We start from the raw sequence: 21,977 nt of genomic DNA, 5'->3' as shown, positions 1-21,977 counted from the left end.
AAAGATTATGTGAAAAAATAATGAAGCAGAACTTCTCAAACTTGGGCAAGGAAATAGACTTACAGGTCCAGGAAGCACAGAGAGTTCCAAAAACACTGGACCCAGGGAGAACCACACCAAGACACATTAGAGTCAAAATGTCAAAAATTAAGGGTACCCATGGGCATGGACTTGGGGGAGGATTGTTGTGGGAGGGGGGTGCTGGGCGGAGGGGAGCAAAAGGGAAAAAGTTGGAACTACTGTAACAATATAATCAATAAAATATACTTAAAAGAAAAAAATTAAGGGTAAAGAGAGAATCTTAAAAGCAGCAAGAGAGAAGAGAATTGCGTACAAAAGACTATCAGCTGATTTCTCGAAAAAAACTCTGCAGGCAAGTAGGGACTGGCAAGAAATATTCAAAGTAATGAAAATCAAAAACCTACAACCACGATTACTTTATCCAGCGAAGTTGTCATTCAGAATGGGAGGGCAGAGAAAGTGCTTCCAGGACAAAGTAAAACTGAAGGAGTTCATCAGATCCAAACCACTGTTATATGAAATGTTAAAGGGACTTGTTTAGGAGAAGGAGGATCAAAACTATGAACATTAAAATTAAAACTGTATCTCAACAACCAACAACAGAAGGTAGGGAATCAAAACAAAGGCAAACTAAGTAGGCAACAGGAGTGCGAACAGAATTATAGGCATGGGGAACATATTGTGGGGAGGTTAGCTGGGAGGAGGAAGGGAGATGGTACAGGAATTAATAAGCATAGTAGGAGGGAGTCAAGTAGATAGGAAGAGGTTGAGAAGAACTATATGCACAACCAATAGGCATGGACTAAGGGAGGGGACAACTGGAGGGAGGGGGGGTCACCGGGTGGAGGGGAACAAAGGAAAAAGAAACTGGGACAACTGTAACAGCATAATCAATAAAGCATATTTTTTTAAAAAGAGTTCTGATAACCAGAAAACTTCCAAGAGAAGCAGCATAATATTAATTCATTTATTTATTCAACAAATATTTATTGAGCACCTACATGATCGCTTTGTAATGTATCGACTTGGATAGGCTAAACTACATTTCCCAGAATTCCCTTTCTAATGTTTCCTATTGGGGTGGGCCACAGGAAGGATTCTTGGAAAAATAGGAGGGTAGCAAGAAAGCTGCAGCCATTTGGTTGTTCATACATTTTATTGAAGATCTGCTGATTCAGTTCATTGCTATGAAACAGTAGCTGGGCCTACAATTGCTCCACCTTCTCCTGGATCCTATTTCAGGTTCTCTGATTCCTGGACCAGGTGTATGTGTTTAGCTCCATGATGAAGAACTTTAGATTCTGCAGAATACTGTCATCACCAAGGTCAGAGGCAATAAGAACAAAAATGGGACTCAGTCTGACCTTGTGAGGTTTCACCTCATGCTTATAACTTCCAGAATACTCATGGCCTTCTCTTTATGACTGCTTGCCCTGTGGACTTCAAGCTACAGCATCAGATGTAGAGACAATATCCTTACAGAGACTGCTTAATTAACCCCCACAATTGTATAAGCCAATTCCCTGTTACAAATATGTACCTATGTGCATCCATGACTTGTTCTGCTTCTTTAGTTGAACCCTAACTGACAGAATATACAACCTACTATATGGCATGCATAAGGATTATAATGTTAAGAATATAGCAGCTTTGGAATCAAAGCTGAGACTATATTTTGACTCCATAATAAGCCAGGACTCCATTTCTCTACCCTCAGTTTCTTCCTCTGTAAACTGGAGTTGGTTATAATACCTAACTATTGGGCTCATTGAAAGAATTATATTAATGAAATGGGTTCAAAGTGCCTAGTGCAACTGGCTTGGTGAATGTCAGTTTACTTCTCCCAGCCCAATGCCTGGACTAGTGCCTAGTTCTTCTGACCCTTGATCTAGAACTCATTCCATCACACCATATTGTTTCTGATAACTATATTCCCCTATTTTCATAAGTGACCCTATCTGAATAATAAATACCAACCACAAATCCTCACCAAGCATTGTGCCATGACCAGCCACAAAGCTCTGAGTTTCCTCTCAGAATTTCTTCTCTACCTGTCAAAGCCAGTCCTTCCTCCTCTTGCCCTATGGCAAACATTTCAAAAGCTGGTCCCATTTAAAATGCATTAACAAGAAAGTCCTTATATGGATAAAATGAAAAGAAATAATCTCTGCCTATGTGACCTGGAACCATCTTGATACATTGCAAACATCAAGTGAAAAATAGAATCATTATCCTTAGAAATAGTCTAAAGCTGTGCTATTTAATACAGTAGCCACTAGCCACATGCAGCAATTGAGCACCTGAATTATGGCTAGCCTAAGTTGATACATACAAGTGTAAAAGATACACTGGATTACAAACACTTAAAGAAAAAAAGAATTATACAATATTTCAATAATTTTGACATTGATTACATATTGAAACAGTACTGTTTGGGACATATCAAAGTAAATATAATATATTTAAAAATTAATTTCACCTATTTCTTTTTACATATTTAATGTGGCTACTAGAACATTTAAAATTACATATACGATTATATTTATAGCTTATGTTATATTTCTGTTGGAGAGAGCTGGCCTGGAGCTCTGAAAATAAAGGGTTTTCATTTAGCATTTTCTCCCCTGGCCCCACACCAGTTTGCTACACTGTTGGGCTGTCCCAGCTCCATCTGCCATCATTTTTCTTCCTTGTTTGTGGCCAGAGGAAATGTATTTCTGAATTTGAACTCAAAAGTAAGTAACAGCTGAATTAAAAATAGGGTATAATATTAATTATTTCACAACATATCTGTTGATGACACACTGGTTTAACAGACAGTGGTTCTGATGCAAGAAGAGTAAGAAGAGTTCAAATGTAAATACACACCAAGAGAAGCTTAGAAGACTTTTGGTCCATCACCATTACTACAACACTTCCTGCTAAGAGAGGAAGACTTTTCTTAAATAAGCAAACACATTTATAGGTAGCTAAACTTAGTGTTTCTCAACCCTTTATACACATCTTCCTACATTTTCTATATTTTAAAAGAAACTATTGGAGTCCAAGGTATCAATCCCTCTTCTTCCTAAAAGGTAATGATACAGATAATACCTCCAAGGAACACCTCTCAGAATGGTGCTTCGGTACAGAGTGGTGACCCAGATGAAATCAACAAAAACAAAAACCCAACCAAAAGAAATGTCAACATATTATTCCAAAGTGCTGTTTTCTGAAACTTTTATTTCAAATCTCAAACATCACTGAGAGGGCCAATATCTCCCAGACATTTCTTAAAGTATCCATGTCTCCATAAGTGATGGTCAAAATATTAACAACTGGTACAGTCCAGGTACTAATCTCTCAAAATGAACATTGGCTATGAACAATCTGCTTGGCCATACTGGTACAAACAGGGTGAATGCCACCACTGCATGGTTTCCTCCCAACCCCTGAACTCAACCTGGACCTGGTCACATGTCTCTCTTCTTAAACTTTCACCCACCTCCTTCAATCCTGTTCTGCCAGCCTCTCACACTGCCTTCATCCCCTGACCCTCTCCTCCAGACTCTCCTTCACTGAATCCCAAGAAGCAGTTCGACATTATAGGCTACTCCTTGGAGGGGTCAGAGCAAAGAAACTGAATAAGTAAATCCAGAAGCTTTAGAGAGCAATGAACTGGGTACACAGGTTGACAAATAATTTTTATTTTGCCACATACAGTACTAATAAGCATGGGGTGGGGATTATGGCACTGGACATTGTATTTCACAATGGTGCTCCATGTATTAAATATGAGGAACCCTTCAGACTTTGTTTCTGGAAGGAAGACATGGAGGCAGGAATAAAACAAGAGAAAAGGCCCTCTGCACTTGTATCACCAAGATGATTCAGATCTTACCATAAGTGACACTCTGCCTTATTTAGTCTACCATCAAATAACATTTATTAGATCAAATTTTTTAAAAAATCATGAAGCTGATTTTTTTATTCTTGTATGATGACCACAAGCTTTGAGCTCATAAAGATTTGTATTTTATTAGGAACGTCTGTAAAGACAGGCAAGGGATAAACTTTCAGCTTCTGGATAATAAGGGGAATCAGAGAAAGAAGACAAATATATAGGATGTTTTGTCTGTTTAATATATTAAAGAAACTAACTAAAGGCACAAAATAAAGCCAACCATGAGACTGTGCTCACTAATTCTCATCAAATGCTTTCAGCTACAAGAAGCAAAAGCTCCAACTAAAAATGGCTGAAACAATGAGGCCAACTATATGAGAGGCTCCACACATGCATGGGAAGCTCTGTGGTCTCAAGGACCCAAGATCTCTCTGTGCTTTTGCCCTGCCATCCTTGTAGTGTTCAGCCATGATTCACAAGGGTGGTAGCAAGGTTGCTATAGCAATTCCAGATGCCATATATGGGCATGACCAAATTCAGAAACAAAGAAGAAAGGTCTTTTCTTCCATGCATCTCTCTTTCAAGGGAAGAAATTGTCTTCCCAAAGATCCTCAGCAAACATTTCTTCCTACCCATTATCCACAATACTGCCCTGGCTGCAAGACAGGTGGCAAAACGAACCTCAGCCACATTCAGCCTCCACAGGTGAAGGAGAGCTCTGCCATCCAGGATGGTGGAAGGGGAGCTGCAGTGAGAGGAATGTTGGGTAGACAATGTCATCCTTCAACCTGAGTAAACCCAAGTCCTCTCCCATGGGATGAAGTCCATGGGGTTCAAGGTCAGGATGCTCATGATACCTTCACACCTCATTTCATGTCCTCACCCCTTTCTCTTCTCCCCCCCTACCTATACTCTGTAGTCCAGCTCTTCCTCCCCATGTTGGTCTGTTCTACTCCTCCCTAGAACAAACTCAAAGGTTGCTTAGATCTGAAGGCAACCACTGGAGTCGAACCACTGCCCAAGAAATGCCATTTGCGGTTAAATGTAAAAAAGGAAAAAGAGAAAGAAAAGAAATAAAAGGAAATCACAAGTAAAAGAAATTCACCAGGATAGAAAGAAGGGAGATATAAGGAAAATAGAATAAGAAGAACAAGACAAATTAAAGAAAGGAGTGACGTGGAAGGGAGCCAGGCCCTGACTGTGTCTCTTTGGGCTAATACTTGCCCATATTGGTCTCAAAACCCTTTCAATTTGTTGCAAGATTTCAACTCAAAACATGTATGGGCTCCGTCTCAGATACCAGAAAGGTCCACTGCTCATATCACGATGTTTCAGACTTCCCATGACTCCACATACCACAGACTAGGTCCTTGAGATCTAGTTTAATGGATGAGGAATGAGAAAAATATTTCTGAAGGTTTTCAAAGCCTCCTCACTTCAGACATCAGACAATGTAAGGACATCCTGATCCTTTGCATGAAGACCCAAAGTCTTTATAATATTCTATTCTCTCATAGATAGATAAGCCTCAAAACTGCACTAAATTCCAAAGTTTGTAAGTACTCTGTCTGTGTTCCCTTGCTTCCTTTTTTTGTTTTCTTTACAACACAGAATATTGAGACATTCCCTATTAAACAAACACAAAGGAAGAAAAATATCATAAAAATCATCTTATTTTTAGTGATAGTTTCCACATAATAAGGAGCAAACACATTTTCAGTTCTGCATTTAGAGAATTTTCAGGCAATTTTTTCCCCCATGTGTCATCAGCTAGGGTCATTTAAACTTCCAGGTATTAGTAATTTGCATAAAGATGAGGTTTGAGTACAGAAGGTTTTAAGTTGTCTCATAAATAGCAGAAGCTGTACTGCAGGGTTCTTGTCTCTGAAAAATGAATCTACCAAAGAGCTATATGTTCCTGATTTCCATAAAGTGGGGGAAAAGGGGAGGAAGAAAAAGGAAGGAAAAAACTTGAAAAATACCAGTTAGAATACATTGCCTCTGTCTACAAAGTGATGGGAACACTTCATAGGCCACATCCCTGGAGAAATCCCAACAAAATTCTCCTCTCCATCTTTACCAAGTGCAGCATGAGCTTCTTCAGACCCAGGCTCCCCAATATCATAAGCCAAGGTAGTCCTCCCTCAGGATATGGCCGAAGGAGACCTCCATCCGCACTGAGCTGACCTGCCTTGGGCTGTGGGTCAGTTAGGCTAGTGTGTTAAGCCTTCCTTCCTAGAATCTGTGGAGTGCTTAAGGCAGCTTGTTTTCTATATGTTTCAGTGAACAGCTTTATATCAAAAGTCAAGTGTCTTCTACTTAGCATTTGGAATTGTGAAAATATTTGATGTTGGGATAAATTATATCCCTGGTGAACATTTATAGAAATCAGAAACTAACTATGAAGAAGCCCACATAGCTCCATTTTTTATTTATCCATTCACTCATTCAATAAATATTTAGTGAAGTCTACTCTAAGCCAAGCACAATTCCAATCACTGGAAATACAGTGGTAAATATTCAGACAAAATGCTGCCCTCATGGAGTTTACATTCAAGTAGAGGTTACAGAGGCAAAGGGGATCAAAAAGTCAAATGTATCAGATGCTAGACATAAATTAATACCAAAACACACATCAGGGAGGAAAGATACGATGTGAAATGTCAAGAGATAACTGAAGGCCTCCCTGAAAAGGTGACTTTTGACTAAGGGCAGGAAGAAAGTGCAAAGCGAGACATGTGAATATTGAGGGAAGGGTGTTCCAGGCAGAGGGAACAACAAATGCAAAAGCCTTCAGGCTAGGCTGAGCTTGTTGTACTCTAGAAAAGTAAGGCCGATGTGTTGGAGCAGAGAAAGGAGGGTGAGAGAAAATAGTAAAGGACACAGACCAAAAAAAAACAAAAAAATACAGGGAGCCAGATCATTCTGATTTCTTTACTTCTAAAAAGGTGAAGGTGAAGTGGTAGAAAAATATCTGGAAGTTTATAGTAAGTATTAGTTGAGCCAATGGGTATAGATCAACTAGCCTAGTGCTGAACACTAGATCTCGAATTCTTGTCACTTTTCATTTCTCTAACAGCTGATCTACCTCCTCCTCCTCCTCCTCCTCCATCCTCATCCTTCTGATTTCTCCAGCCCCCCTTCCGTCCTCCACATCATCTCTCCACCCTCCCCCATAGCAAAGTTGCTCTCCTAAAGAGCTGTCACTCTGTGAGGGGTATGATAAATGGTCCACACCACAGTGAAAATCATCTCTTAAATTTCAATGGGCTTTACACATTCTTGAAGACTTTTACTTGCACTGGCTCATTAGATCCTTAAAATATTCCTGGGAGGTAGATGGATTCTCTTGTTATAAGAAGAAAAAAATCACATTTAGAGGTTAAGTGACCTATCTAGGGTCATGCAGTGAACAGAAGTCATAGCAAGATTAGAATTTAACTCGCCTATTGTGCCCTTCCTAGAGGTACATAAAAGTAGAGATATTGGAAACACCAGTCTTAGCCTGAATGAAGGGCATTGCCCCATATCAGACACCTCTGGCAGTGAGACTAGCCCAGCAGCTCACCAGCTGCTGTGTGTTCACACAACTAATGCTCACTGGTCCCAACAAAGCCTTGTTGGTGCAACGTAAATCAGATGAACAAGGAAAATGACATCACAAAGCACAGCACAGCACTCGGGGTTTTTACTAATTCCTTGTAACACCATTTCTCCTCCTGACCCTAAACACAGGGCCACCCTGATTGGCATGCAGCTGAGCTCAGCAAAAGGCAGGGGAGGAAAGAGGCCATGAAGTGCACCCTAACCCAGCAGAGCCCTAACTCATGGGCAAAACTTGGCTGTGGGCCAAGGTAGTTCAGAAGGCGTTTGAACACTCTAAGGTATTTCCTCAAGAAGGGCATAACCTTTAAGTGTATTTTTGATCATCCCTATAACAGCAGATCTGTATGGAAAGTGGCCTCAGCCCTTTTCTCTGCCATCATCAATCATTTCACAAATGAAACAATATGAGAACAGAGGTTCCCTTAAACTCTGTCCAACACACCACTGCAGAGGTCCCACTCTGGCCACGCCCTGCCCACAGCTAAGGAGCCCAGCAGCCCACAAGGCCCAGGAGACATGATCACCCAAGTCTACACTGAACACACGGATACTTGTGGCCCCGAAATCTCCTGCCAGAATACTCAGTGGTTCACTGCCTTGCCCTCCCTGTGGTGAACCACACGCCCAGTGTGCATATCACAAGGCCTGAGGATCGCTGTTTGCAGGGCGTTGATGGAGTGCAGAGGTGTAGACCCCATGCATGCTGGATAGCATCCAGATGGGAAGAGCAGAGAGGAGCTGTGGGCCTGTATCTCCACTTGTGCCCTTCCCTGAGTCCTGCAGATGTTACCTCCACTTGCGCCCTGCCCTGAAGCCTGCAGATATTATATTCACTTGTGCCCTGCCCTGAGCCCTGCAGATGTTACATCCACCTGCGCCCTGCCCTGCACCCTGCAGATGTTAACGATGGTCTGCATGAAAGAGAAGAGATAAATTGGTGCCCTCCCATCCCCACAACTGAGAAAACTATTCAAGGTTTTCAAGGTGGTTTTTCCCCCCTAGATGAAGTGCTTTTCATTTTTAGACCAACCAAACATATTTAATATAAACATCTTTCAATATACAAACTGCAGTCACAACAACATCCACAAAGCAGTGAGTGGGTGGGGAACAGCGGGGAGCATGGCAGGGGAGAGGAAGGTTTTCAGGGTCCCTACTCCTTCTCTTGCCCGCTATCACTCTGTGGCCTGTGGGAGCATGAGGTCTCGCATCCCTGAGGGACAATCAAGGCAGCCAGAAGCAGAGGGACCCTGATTCCGACACTGAGACAAACTGAGCACAGCGAGTCCCCACAACGTGCCATCTCCCCACCGTGGCAGCCTCCAGGTAAAGCCAGATCCAGTTCAGAGGTAATAGGAAGGAGTTTGTGGCTCAGAGGAGAGTCAATCATTATTTCTCAGCATGCTTCTCATCACACCTTTGGGAACAGAGTTTTCCAGGTGCTACTAAATTGAAAAGACCTAAAATATCATCGTATTTCTTCACAGCTCACAGGCCAGTATTGCCATCCTCATTTGGGACACCCCCAAATCTTGATCTTATAATCTCCAGAAATAGTCCCCACCCCCCAGCAGTTTTCCCCTAAAAATCTGCTCCCTGATCCTCTCGCTATTCTGTTACCTTTCTCAATCAAACCTTTTCTCCTGGAACCTGCCTGTCTTTCAGGCTTCCGTGCCTTTGCACTTGCTATGCTCCCTACCCAGAAGACCCTCCCTACATTGCCTGCCTAATAAGCCCAATTCCTCTATAAAAACTCAGCTCAAGCACCACTTTCTAATTTAACATGCATTCATTAAGTACCTACTACGGAGCAGGTGCTATGCTAAGCAACAGGATTACAAAAATGAGTAAAGTATCTTCCCTTCTCTATAGAGGCTGGCTCAGGAAACAGACAAGGGAACATGTAATTTCAACTGTGTGGAAACTTATCACAACTAGACCTTCCTTACAAGAAATGCTAACAGGCATTGTTCAATGGGAAATAAAAGTATGCTAATTAACATTGTGAAAACATGAGAATATATGTGTGTAAAACTCACTGGAAATGGTAAATACATAGCCAAAGTCAGGTTCTCTATTACTGTAATGGTGGTGCATAGTTTACTTAACATTAGTTTAAACAGATGTATTAAAAATAACTACAAATATATGGTGACAGAAGATGATTTGACTTTGGGTGGTGGACACACAATGCAATATACAGATCATGTATTGTGGTAATGTACACTTGAAACCTATATGATCTCATTAACCAAGCAATAATAAAAATAAAATAACTACAATAACTTTATTGGATACACAATATAAAATATGTAATCTGTAGCATCAATAACCTAAAATGTGAGGAGAAAAGTATAATGTTTCTACATGCTAAGGAAGGTAGGTTTTATCAGCTTAAAATAAGATGTTACAAAAATAAGATATTTTATGTTAGGCTTCTGGTAACCACAAAGGAAAAACCCGTAGCAGATACACAACAGATTATGATAAAGGAGTCAAAGCAAACCAGCACAAAAGTCACCAAATTGCAAAGGAAGTCAGCAAGATAAACAAGAAATAAAGGCTCTACAAGACAGAAAACAATTAACAAAGTGGCAATAGTAAGCCCTTACTATCAATAAATACTTTAAACATAAATAAATTAAATTCTCCAATCAAAAGATACAAAATGGCTGAATGGATTTTAAAAAACAAACAAACGAAAAAACAAAATCCAACAATATTCTGCTTACAAAAGACTCATTTTAACTTTGAGGACACACACAAACTGAGAGTAAAGGGATGGAGAAACAGTGTTTCAAATAAATGGCAATCAAAAGAAAGCAGAAATGACTGTACACTAAGCTGAAAATGGTCAAAAGAGACAAAGATGGCCATTTGTGATGTTAAAAGGGTCAATCCATCAAGAAGATATAGCAATTGTAAATATTTATGCACCCAATGTCGTAGCACCTAAATATATAAAGCAAACACTAACAGATTATTCTCAATACATACATCTAACACAGGATTCATATCCAGAATATGTAAAGAACTCCTACAAATGAACAGTAAAAAGGTAAACAATACAACAAATAAGAGGAAGACAAACACATCTACCATACGCCCTAGCAACTCCTAGATATTTCTACAAGAGATTTTTTTTAAATACATCACAAAAAGACAAGTACATAGAAGCCTTATCTGTAAAACCAAAAGCATTTCCAAATGCAAATGTACATCAAAAGGTGAATGGATAAATAAATTTTGGTATATTTAAACAATGGAATATTACTCAACCATAGAAATGAATAAATTACTGATAGATACCACACACTGATGAATCTAAAAAACATTACATGGAGTAAATGAAGCAAGATACAAAAGACTAAATACTATATGATTCCATTTATATAAAGTTCGAGAATAGGTAAAACTAATGTGTGGTTATATAAGTCCAAAAGTGGTTTGTCTTGGGGTAAGTTTTGACTGGAATGGGGTACTTTGAAGAGTGATGGAAGCACTCTATGTTTTGTATGTTTACACAGATGTAAACAGTTATCAAACATATCAGACTGAACATCTAAGGTCTGTGCATTTTATTGCACATGTTAAACCTCAATTTTTTGACAACCCACAAAAGAGGTATGGTTGTCCTTTAGTAACAATTAGAATATATAGTAGAGGTGGAAAGGAGAACCCTCACAATAGTAAAATACATAGGAATAAATATTTTAGAAAGCTCAAGACTTTCACAAAAAAATTAAAAAACTTACTGAGAGTAGACCTAAATGAAGATTAAGTATGTTCAATAATGTGAACTTCCAATATTATAAAGATATCATTCATCTCCAAGTGAGTATATAAATTCCATGCAATTGCAATAAAATTCCCAACTTTAGTTCATAGGTAAGAATTTATGAATTTTTGGTAATCAATTTGGCTATATCAAATCATGTAAAGATGCCTATATCATGAAACTTAGAATTTTTACTCCTAGGAATATGTTTCAAGGAAAAGACTTACTCTAATGATGCACAAAGACAGGAGAAGAATGATCACTGAACCATTCTTTAAGAAACACCAATAAATATTTAAGTTGCTTTTGATTATTTCTGATTGCTGAACTCTTCCTTTATAGTTGAAAAAATGGTCCATATAAGGTTGATTCTTTGAAATTTAATGATAATCCTTTGTGGCCTAATATCATGGTAAATTTTTTAAAGTCATCATTTTTACTAAAAATAATGTACATTCTGTGTTTATTTGTTACTTATTTACCTTTTTCCTGGAAATAATTACTTCCTCCCAGACTTATTTCACTTCTAGCTGGAATACATCCTCTGGGAGTTCTTCCGAAGTGAATCCTTGGTAGTAATTACTATGAGATATTGTATGCCTCCAAATATCTGTATTCTGACCTCACATTTAAATAATAGTTTTGCTCATTATAAAATTCTAGTTTTATTGTCTTTTCTTTGACACTTTGACGATATTGATTCACTGCTTTCCCATACCAATATTTGGCTGTTGATTATCCATATGAGTATATAAAGTATGTAAATATAATCATATAAAGTATGATTATAATCTGATTTTCTTGTATCTTCTGGGTAATATGCTTTTTATCTTTTTTTTCTTTTATTTTCTCTTTTTCTTTGCTATCATTAAAAGATAACATTAAAAGTTACTGTGGAATGTCTCTGCATGGGGTGACCTCTCCTATTCAACACACTCTGTGTCTTTCCAGTTTAGGGTCTTTTTCTCTTCTGCTGAGGGAAATTCATACTTCTGTTTCAGTCCTCCACATCTCTCAACTTGCCGTCTCTCCATCATTTTCCAAAGCCTCATGAGAAAATTCCTGTTCCAACATTTCAGTCTAATACGTTCTTTGGTGGGATCCATTCTCATAGGCAGCCCATCCATTGAGTTCTTTACTTCAACAATTATATTTAGGTGCCTGCCATTCCCAATTGGTTTTCCTTCCTATTTGTTTCTCCCTGCTTTATTTTTTCAATATTCTCCTTTATCTTTACAGGTAATTACTATGTTTATTTGCTAAATTATTGTTCATTCTGTTTCCTCTGGTTTAGCTTATTAATTTTGTTGAATATCTTTCATAGAACTTTTACTCCTCACATGTCTCACCATTTTGTCTTATGAGTTCATTTTTATTCTCTTGGGACTACCAACTGCTTTGCAAAAATGTCTCCCTGGGAGAGATGTGAAAACTTAGGCATTGCTTGTTCTCCGGGTGAGTTAAAGAAGGATGGTCTTCCAGAGAGAAAGCCTCAAAGGTTACAATCTGAATTCAACCATTCCCTGACCACCACCACCACCATCACCACACATTCCCCTCGCCTTTGGGGAACATCTCAACATCTCATCTCCAGCCATGTTCTCCTAAGTGTAGAGAGCCTCTGGCACAACGCCTCACCCACTGAGCACGAGGACAGGACAAGAGAAGGGGATGATCAGAGGGCACACAGTGGCTGTGGCTACTGGCTTCTCACTTCGGCTCTGGAGCTGCCTTCACACCACCCTGATGCTGCCATGTCTGCCTGGCACTGCTGCTTGCCTACCCATAAAGGCAAGCAAAGGGTCACCAGGGTAATGTAGGAAAAGAAAGGACATATTAGAAATCTCTCTGATGGCCAATCCCTTGGGTATCCCTTGCCTTCTTCCTCTCCAGCCCATCATTTCTCCCTAGGTTCTCACAGTTTTCGCCTTAGTTAATGAAAATGGTTGTGATCCAACCATCTTTTTTTCCCTGTGACATCTCCATTGTTAGGTTCAGGGAAGAAGAGAACACCATGCAAAGACAGAGCCATGTGGGACTCCAGGTATATTAAGATTGTATGATAAAAACTTCATTAAGATAATTTTTTTTTAATATACTGTAAGCCAAGGATATTTATGACTGAGTGTAGAACTGGATTACATGTCAGCTCCTAGCTCAACTACACAGCTTTTCTGACTATCCTCAAAACAAAAAGAGAATTTCAGAATAGATTTAATTTAATCAAAGCTCACCAGGAGCACAGGAGAGAGAATATTTGACTACCTTCAACGATTGCTCAAAGGCAGTAACTCCTGAGAGGACTGAATAAACAATCACAGAAATATATCCCATAGGACATAGTACCTACCCTCATCTAATTCACTTTTTCTCTTAATGTATCTTTCCAAACTCCCATAGCTTTCTCTCTTTTCCTTTCCTTCTCTGACATCAGATCTTTGTCAAGTTTTATTTACTCTGTTCCAATAAAAAGATATGGACAATGGGTAGAATAAAGAGCCGTCAGTGGGTTCTCATCTGAGAAAGGCTACAATCCAGTTCTTTCAGTGAATTCTGGGTAAACACTAATTACTCTGAGATTAAGCAAGACACACTTCATGGCTCAATTATGGAAATCCTGGATTACACAGGATGGAATCCAGCTCCTTTTATCTGCCAAAGGCGATTCAGCATTTGCACCGTATCTTGCAGAAAACTGAGAAAAGCAGACATGACTTGAGCTTCCCGGAAATTTGCCTGCTGGAGACATTGTTTTCTTCTAATGAAATAGTATCCATTTAAAACCCAAATCATTTCCGGATAAACATCTAAAGTGTTCCTCATACAAGGTCCTGTGAGTAAGCATGGAATAAAAATGCTGTCATTATTACATTAATGATGGGATTGATAATAAATCTTTAAATATATTAAATATCACAAGACCTCTCCCAAGCCCCTCAACTGTGAAGCAAGGACAAAAAACCATCATCATCACAGGTTATGAGGATTCAAGATAACTGAGGATATCTTGACCAATTAGTAATAATAATTCCCAGAAATAATGAGCATTTTTTATTTCTCCTCTGGACCTAAGTAGACCCATATGCGCGCGCACACACACACACACACACACACACACACACACACACACACCCCACAGTACCATATATAACTTTTCCCCTTTCAACTTTTACCTCTATCCCCTTCCCCTTCCCCAGCCTGTGGCAAACACTCATACCCATGGTCTTCCCAATGAAGGAAACATCTACGAAGCCTCCATCCGCCTGACCAAATAACAAAGTTTAAAAGTAGACAGTGACCAACCAAGATTCTTTAACCCCTTATTTACTCTCCTTTCAGAGATCCTAAAGCTCAACCTCTTTTCTCCCTTCACTGGTAAAACAGAAGACGGTCTTGAGGAAAACTGGCCCAGTCTCTGACAAGTTAGGTATTCACATCTCCGTTTTTACAGACGAAGCAACTGAGGCCCCTCGAAGTTAAATGGCTTGCCAAAAATATCACAAGTAAATGACAATAGCTGAACTAGAACAAAGGTTTTATGCTTCCTAAAATAGTATTCCCATTCTCCACATCACAGGTTTTTGGCCAGATGTTCGAGTATTCTCAACTCATCAGTCTATGCAAAGAGTTGGGAAGACACTGGTATTCCTCAATTTTTATTACTTCAAATCTCATCAACCATTTTATTTCATAACATTTTTTTTTTTTAACTTCTCTGTTTCACTGTGGTGGGTTTCAACTACCTGTAATTGACTCTCTGCCACCCTTTGTTAATGGGCAATTCACCAGGCCGGTGCAAGGTCACCATCTAGTGGTGAAAGCCACTAACTGCTGTCCGCACAACACATCTTAGATTCTTCTCTGGGCCCTTATCCTATTCCCATGCTCACCTCCCACCCCTGCAGTTATTTCCAGCTAACTTCCAGAAACGACTTACAAAGAAAATAAGGAATTTCCAATTATATAAAACATAAGGTGATTATTTAAATTATTTTGTAATTTTAGGCATTTACTAAGTTGATACACTTAGACTCATATATAGGTAACGATCTATCCTACCAGCAGATTGCTCATAGCAACCTAGAGTTTGGTATGCAAGGAGACATCAAGAAAATACTATATATGTACCGCGTGGAAGATAATTATTGGTAACCACAACCTGAGGTCAGTGCTAGATTCAACTTCACTAAAGGAGCTCTATGATCTCAGCAACTTCCTGGGAATTTACTGAGAATCAAGAAGAGCAAAAAGAGCTACTTCTGAAAAACAAAAAAAAAAGTAAATTCTGAGTCTACTCTCAAACAAGTATTTATTGAACACCTACTATAGGCTTAAATAATAATATGAGGTATGTTAAATAAGTATTAAACAATCCTTTAGCAATCTTGCTTTTGTATGGCATCAGATGGGTATGAGATTTATTGGGAATGATTACTCAGTGAGTTATATAATGTCTAATCACCTAAAACTAATCACTGTATGTCAACTGTAATTGAAAAATTAAAAAAATGATTTAATTTTTTTAAAGAGTCTACAATCTTCATGTTAAACAAATATCTATTAAATGTCAGATTCTGTCCCATTTTCCAGTCCTAAACATTATGAGCTTCTCTGCAGACTTCAGCATTACTGACCAAATGCACTTCCTAAAACTTTTCCTACCTTTAATTCCTTGACCTATATGCTCCTTACCTTGCTGATCACACCTCCAGTTTTTTAGTACCCCCCATACTTTCAAGGTATGTATTCCCTAGAGATTTAGCTTGGGGATCCTCATCTTTTCATTTTTTTCCCTTTATCTTGACAATCTGTCACATCTGTGGCAAGATCTGTCGGGAAGGATCCAATGATGTAATAAGAGAGAGAGACTTATTGAAGAAGATACAAGGAACATTGTACACAGGACGATGACACCTCAGTCCCCTTCAAATTAGGCACCTTGGGACCTCACACAGTTCTCCTAATCACCATCAGCTGCCCTGTTGTATTTTCCTGAATCTCATCAATGGTCTGAAATCTCTTCCCTTTCAAAAGTGATTTTAGTTTTTGGAAAAGCCAGATGTCATGGGGTGCCAAATCTGGGCTGTAGGGTGGCTGAGTCATGGGTGATTTAATGTTTTGCCAAAAAACTCTGCACAAGATGTAATGTATGAGAGGGCATGTTGTCGTGAAGAAGCTGCCGGTCACTAGCTGCCCATAGCTGCAGCCTTCTGAATCATCTGAATAGTTTCCATGGATGAATGTTCAAGCTTAAGGCAAAATCTGATGCAGATTCATTGACATACTTGCTCAGTCATTTTGAATGCTATGGCCACACAGTACACATGTTCACTCAATGACATCTACTGTCCCCACTGACTAGGACAGTGAAGTCATTACTGTTCATGCATCCACATTCCAGTCCACTCTCCTTGACTGCCAGGTTACATTGATGTTGCACAGACTTTTCTCATTATATTAACAATTACTGAACTTTTTCCAGACCAACCTTGTAATATCTCTATCACTGACTTCTTCTAAGCTGTAGTTCCATATTTTCAACTGCTACTGAGTATCTTTCACTGGAATTTCAAACTCAACTTGCCTAAATCAGAGATCAGCAACTTCCCCTCCAAACTCAATTGCTCTTTGTTCACCATTTCAATCCAACAGGTTCCATACTTTGCTGCTACTTTAACTCCTTCCTTTCCCAATGCTCTCTCATCTAATGAGTCCCAGGGGCAGTTAGTTCTGTATCAGCATTGATCTCTCACCATCCCTTCCTCCTTCCTTCCCCAAGGCCATTCTCCTCCACTCTGATCATATTATTTAAATATTATTCACTATATGTATACTCTTTGAAAACCTAATGTCTACTGGACATTTATTAGGTACCAAGAATATAGTATGGATCAAATAAGATCACAGCCTTGCTCTAATGGGGTTTATATCTTATTGCAGGGAAAGAGAAAACAAAGATGAGGAATGATGAAAGGCATAAAGAAAAATAAATCTCATCCTTGTCTCCTTGATTCAACAAAACAAGATCTCTCATCCTCTCAAACCTTTAGTTTTTTAGTTATTCTGTTCTATCCATTTTAAGTGACCTATAATGAAATGCAAAAACATTCAAAGTTGTACATAGTTGATGGGGGAAAAAGTGGAAAAGAAAAGTGTAACTTGTTTCCCTAAACTGCTAACTCTTTCTTAACTTTAAAATTATTTTCATAAATTAAGAAACAACTTCTAAACTTCTGAGGATGAATAGAGTTAATTAGGCAAAAAATTGTACATGTGCCTTGCCATAGCAAAAGCTGTGAAACAATTACCTTTCGTTACTAGGAGGCAAATTAGTAGTGTGTGCCTGTTTCAATCATTTAGTTGAAAAACTAAAAGTCTAAATTACCTTTATTGTCCTAAGACAATAAAGTGTTGGGGAGGAGGGATTTACTGGCTCATTTATTTATTTATTTTGCTTTCTCCCCCCCACACTAAAAATTTTTGTTTGTTTGTTTTTCTATTATAGTTGTCCCACTTTTTTTTCCCATTGAAACCCCCCCCAAAAAAAAAGTTTACATGTAGGAAAGTGAGCAAAAGAAAATGCATAGTATGGAAATGCAATTTTAGTGAATATTAGAAGAACAAGGATTTTCCTTCACACTGTATATTTTTCTCCCTACCTGATCCCTCCAGAATTTGGCATTCTGAAGAAGTAAGTAATGACATAAGGTTCTTTGCATAAAACCAATAAGACCAGTTGTTAATAGAGGTTTTGTTTAAAAAACAAAAAAAGATGGTGGCACAGGCAGTCAGGGCTCACCTATTTTCACAACCACATCAAAATTACAACTAAAATATAGAACAGCAATCACTCAGAACTGGCAGAAATCGAGTCGAATACAAGTCTAACAAGTACAGAATTAAAGAAACCACGTCCACCCAGACTGAGCTGGCAAGCTGGTGCCATTTCTGAGACTCCATCAACCTGGCTAAGACTGTTTGACCCACCTGGAAGATCCCCAGAGACTCTGCCCCACCCAATTTACAGGCCCACCTAAACTTCTTTTCCATGTGAATGGCTGGTCTTGGCTAATGCTGCACAACTTCATAAATTCTATCAAACAAGCAACAGCTGGACTCAATGACCTCCAGGCCTGACACTAGCAATGACCAGCCTAGTTTCTCAGCTTGGCTTTGCCTGGAAATCTCCAAGCCCAGCACAAGTAGCAGCCATCTCAGATTGCTTTATAGCTCACGCAGCGTGGCTCCAGGCAAAACACAAATGGGGGATGACTTAGGCCTAAATCACCTGAGAAACCCCAGGGCCAGTGCACCCAGTGGACAGCTACAGACCACATCAAAGCACCACGATCCTGCCCCTGCACAGCTGATCTTCCATGGAGGGTGAAGGTTGGTGGCCAGTTGTCACAGACAATCCTTGCAGCTGACTGGCCTGGGTAAATCCCTCCCATTCACCTGCCAAGAGCAATCAAGACTCAAGTCTAAGAGGAGAGTGTACTCAGTCCACACAAAGGGTGCACCTATAGTACCCAACTTGGGTGATAGGGGAGGCTGTGCCACTCGATCCTACAGGACACCTACTAAATTAGATCACCCTACCAAGACAGAGAGTCAAAGCAACTCTATCTAATACATAGAAATAAACACAGGGGGGCTGCCAAAATCAGGGAACAAAGAAACATGGCCCAAATGAAAGAACAGATCAAAACTTCAAAAAAAGAGCTAAACAAAATGGAGATAAGCAATCCATCAGATGCAGAGTTCAAAACACTGGTCATAAGGATGCTCATGGAACTTAGTGAGAACTTTGACAGCATAAAAAAGATCCAGTCAGAAATGAAGGATATACTAATTGAAATAAAGAAGAATTTACAGGGAAACAACAGTAGAGTGGATGAAGCTGAGAACCAAATTCATAATATGGAACATAAGGAAGAAAAAAACAACAAATCAGAACAACAAGAAGAAAAAAACATCCAGGAAAAAAAGAGGATAAAATAAGCAGCCTCTGGGATAACTTCAAGAGGTCCAACATTAGCATCAAAGGGGTACCAGAAGGAAAAAGGAGAGCGCAAGAAATTGGAAATCTATTTGAAAAAAATAATGGAAGGAAACTTCCCTAATTTGGTAAATAGACATGCAAGTCTAGGAAGAACAGAGAGTCTCAAACAAGATGGATGCAAAAGACCCATTCCAAGACATATCATAATTAAAATGCCAAAGGTTAACAATAAAGAGAAAACCTTAAAAGCAGCAAGAGAAAAGAAGTTAGTTTCCTACAGGGGAGTTCCCATAAGATTGTCAGCTGATTTCTCAAAAGAAACTTTGCAGGCTAGAAGGGATTGGCAAGAAATATTCAAAGTCATGAAATGCAGGGACCTACAGATAAGACTGTTCTACCCAGCAAAGCTATTATTTAGAATCAAAGGGCAGATAAAGAGCTTCCAAGACAGGAAAAATCTAAAGGAGCATCATCACCAAACCATTACTATATGAAATGTTAAAGAGACTTACTTAAGAAAAAGAAGAGCAAAACTATGAACAATAAGTTGGCAAAAAATACATATCTATCAACAATTGAATCTAAAAAACAAACTAACCAAACAAGAACAGAGAGAGAATCATGGATACAGAGAGCGTTTTGATGGTTGCCAGATGGGTTAGGGGGGTGGAGAATGGGTAAAGAGGTGAGGAGATTAAGAAGTACCAATAGGTAGTTACAGAATAGCCATGGGATGGAAAGTACAGTATAGGAAATGGAGTAGCCAAAGAACTTATACACATGACCCATGGACATGAACAATAATGAGGGGATTGCCTGAGGGAGTGGGGGGTGCTAGGTAGAGGGGGAGCAAAGGAGGGGAAATCAGGACAACTGTAATAATATAATCAACAAAATATTTTTAAACAGAAAATAAAATACAAATATCAGAAACACTAAAATAAATAAATAATTTTTATTGTCCTTACTAAACTGATACTTGTTGAGCCTAAGAAGCAATCAACAAGACTTGTGTTTGTTCATAGTCTCGGTATTAATTGCTAATTCTTAGGTCTTTATATACTTGACTGATTTATTCTTTCTTTCATTTAACAAACATTTATAGCATGCCCACTATGTGCCACATGGGTCTGGTTTCTGGGTTAGAGCAATATGACATTGTAATTACCCTCAAGAAATTTGAAGATTAGCATGATAAGGATTTCTGAAACAATGAGAGGATGAGAGTTATAACAAAAATTCAAAGTTCTATGGGAAGAAAATGGTTAGGAGTCAAGCAAAACTTCACCAGAGACACTTAGACTAGGTAGTCTTGAGGGATAAGTGTTTTTCAGTAAAGATGAACATAATATTGCAGACAGAAGGAAAAAAGATGTGCCCAGAGCCATGACACTACAGGTCATTACCCACTGGGCCAACAGCCAATACATGACATGGAGCCCAAATGTTAGATAACAATTATCAAACTTGAAGAGAAATATCAATATAGTGTCATACTTGTGCAAAATTGAGATATTAGCCGGTTTCCAGTGTCATCTTGTTTGTCAGGTACTCAGATGACCATATGCAGTAAGAACAGGCAAACATGTGAATCTACTCCAAAAGCATACATTGCTAGTAACTTTTCAGCCAGATTCTGCCTTTAATCATTTCATAATTCCTCCAAGATCTTAAATTAACATACCATCAGTATGCCCAGTTTTCCCATGACAACCACGAATTTATTTAAAAAAAAAAAAAAAAAAAAAACTTTAGCTCTGCCCACTGGCTTGTGTTGTATAGTGTTTTGCTGTTACCACATCAACAGGTAGGTGGTTAAACTTGGCACAGAACATGGGGTACTCCTAACATATTGCTTTATGAAGTACCTTCTGGTACTATTTCAACTGGAAGAGTTAAAGATAATATAATGAACCACTGTCTCTGAGGAAGAATCAAAACAGAAGAGGGAGTAAGATAAGAAGCTGGGTTCCAAAAGGGTTTCATGGACCACATCCTATGGCAAGGAATTAATAGCTCCTACTAGAAAAACCTCTGAGGCAAAGAGTGGGGTAAACATTGTTAATAATGCCAATGTGAACTTTATGTCCCGGAGAAGGAGATGGTTCTCAGGCTTTCCAAACTAATTGACCTGGATCACTTTATCACCTGGAGGCTCAGGGGCCTTCTGTGAAGCATACATTGGGGAAATACTGTTAGATAATATTATAGTCTTTAAAAAAACTGTATTAAGAACCTTAAGTGAATATCACTAAGTGAAAGAAGCCAGTTTGAAAAGACTATAAACTCTTTGATTCCTACCGTATGAGATTCTGGAAAAGGTAAAAAATTTCAAAAATTTAAAAATCAGTGGTTTCCAGGGGCTAGAGAGCAATGAATAGGCAGGGTACAGAGGATTTTTAGATCAGTGAAACTATTCCGTAATGGCAGATACATGTCATTGTACAATTGTCAAATGCACAGCATGTACAACACCAACAATGAAGCTTAATGTAAATGATGGACTGTGGATGACGATGAAGTGTCAATGTAGGTTCATTGACAGTAGCAAATGTACCACCCGGTGCGGAACGTTAATAGTGCGGGAGGCTGTGTGTGTGTGTGAAGTCACAGGACACATGGAAAATTCTCTACATTCTTTGCTAAATTTTGCTGTGATAAAGTTGCTCTAAAATACCACTCTAAAA

Source organism: Furipterus horrens, unplaced genomic scaffold (assembly GCF_987537825.1).
Source record: "Furipterus horrens unplaced genomic scaffold, mFurHor1.1.pri manual_scaffold_6, whole genome shotgun sequence".
Classification (NCBI taxonomy): Eukaryota; Metazoa; Chordata; class Mammalia; order Chiroptera; family Furipteridae; genus Furipterus; species Furipterus horrens.
This window is presented reverse-complemented; position numbering follows the sequence as displayed.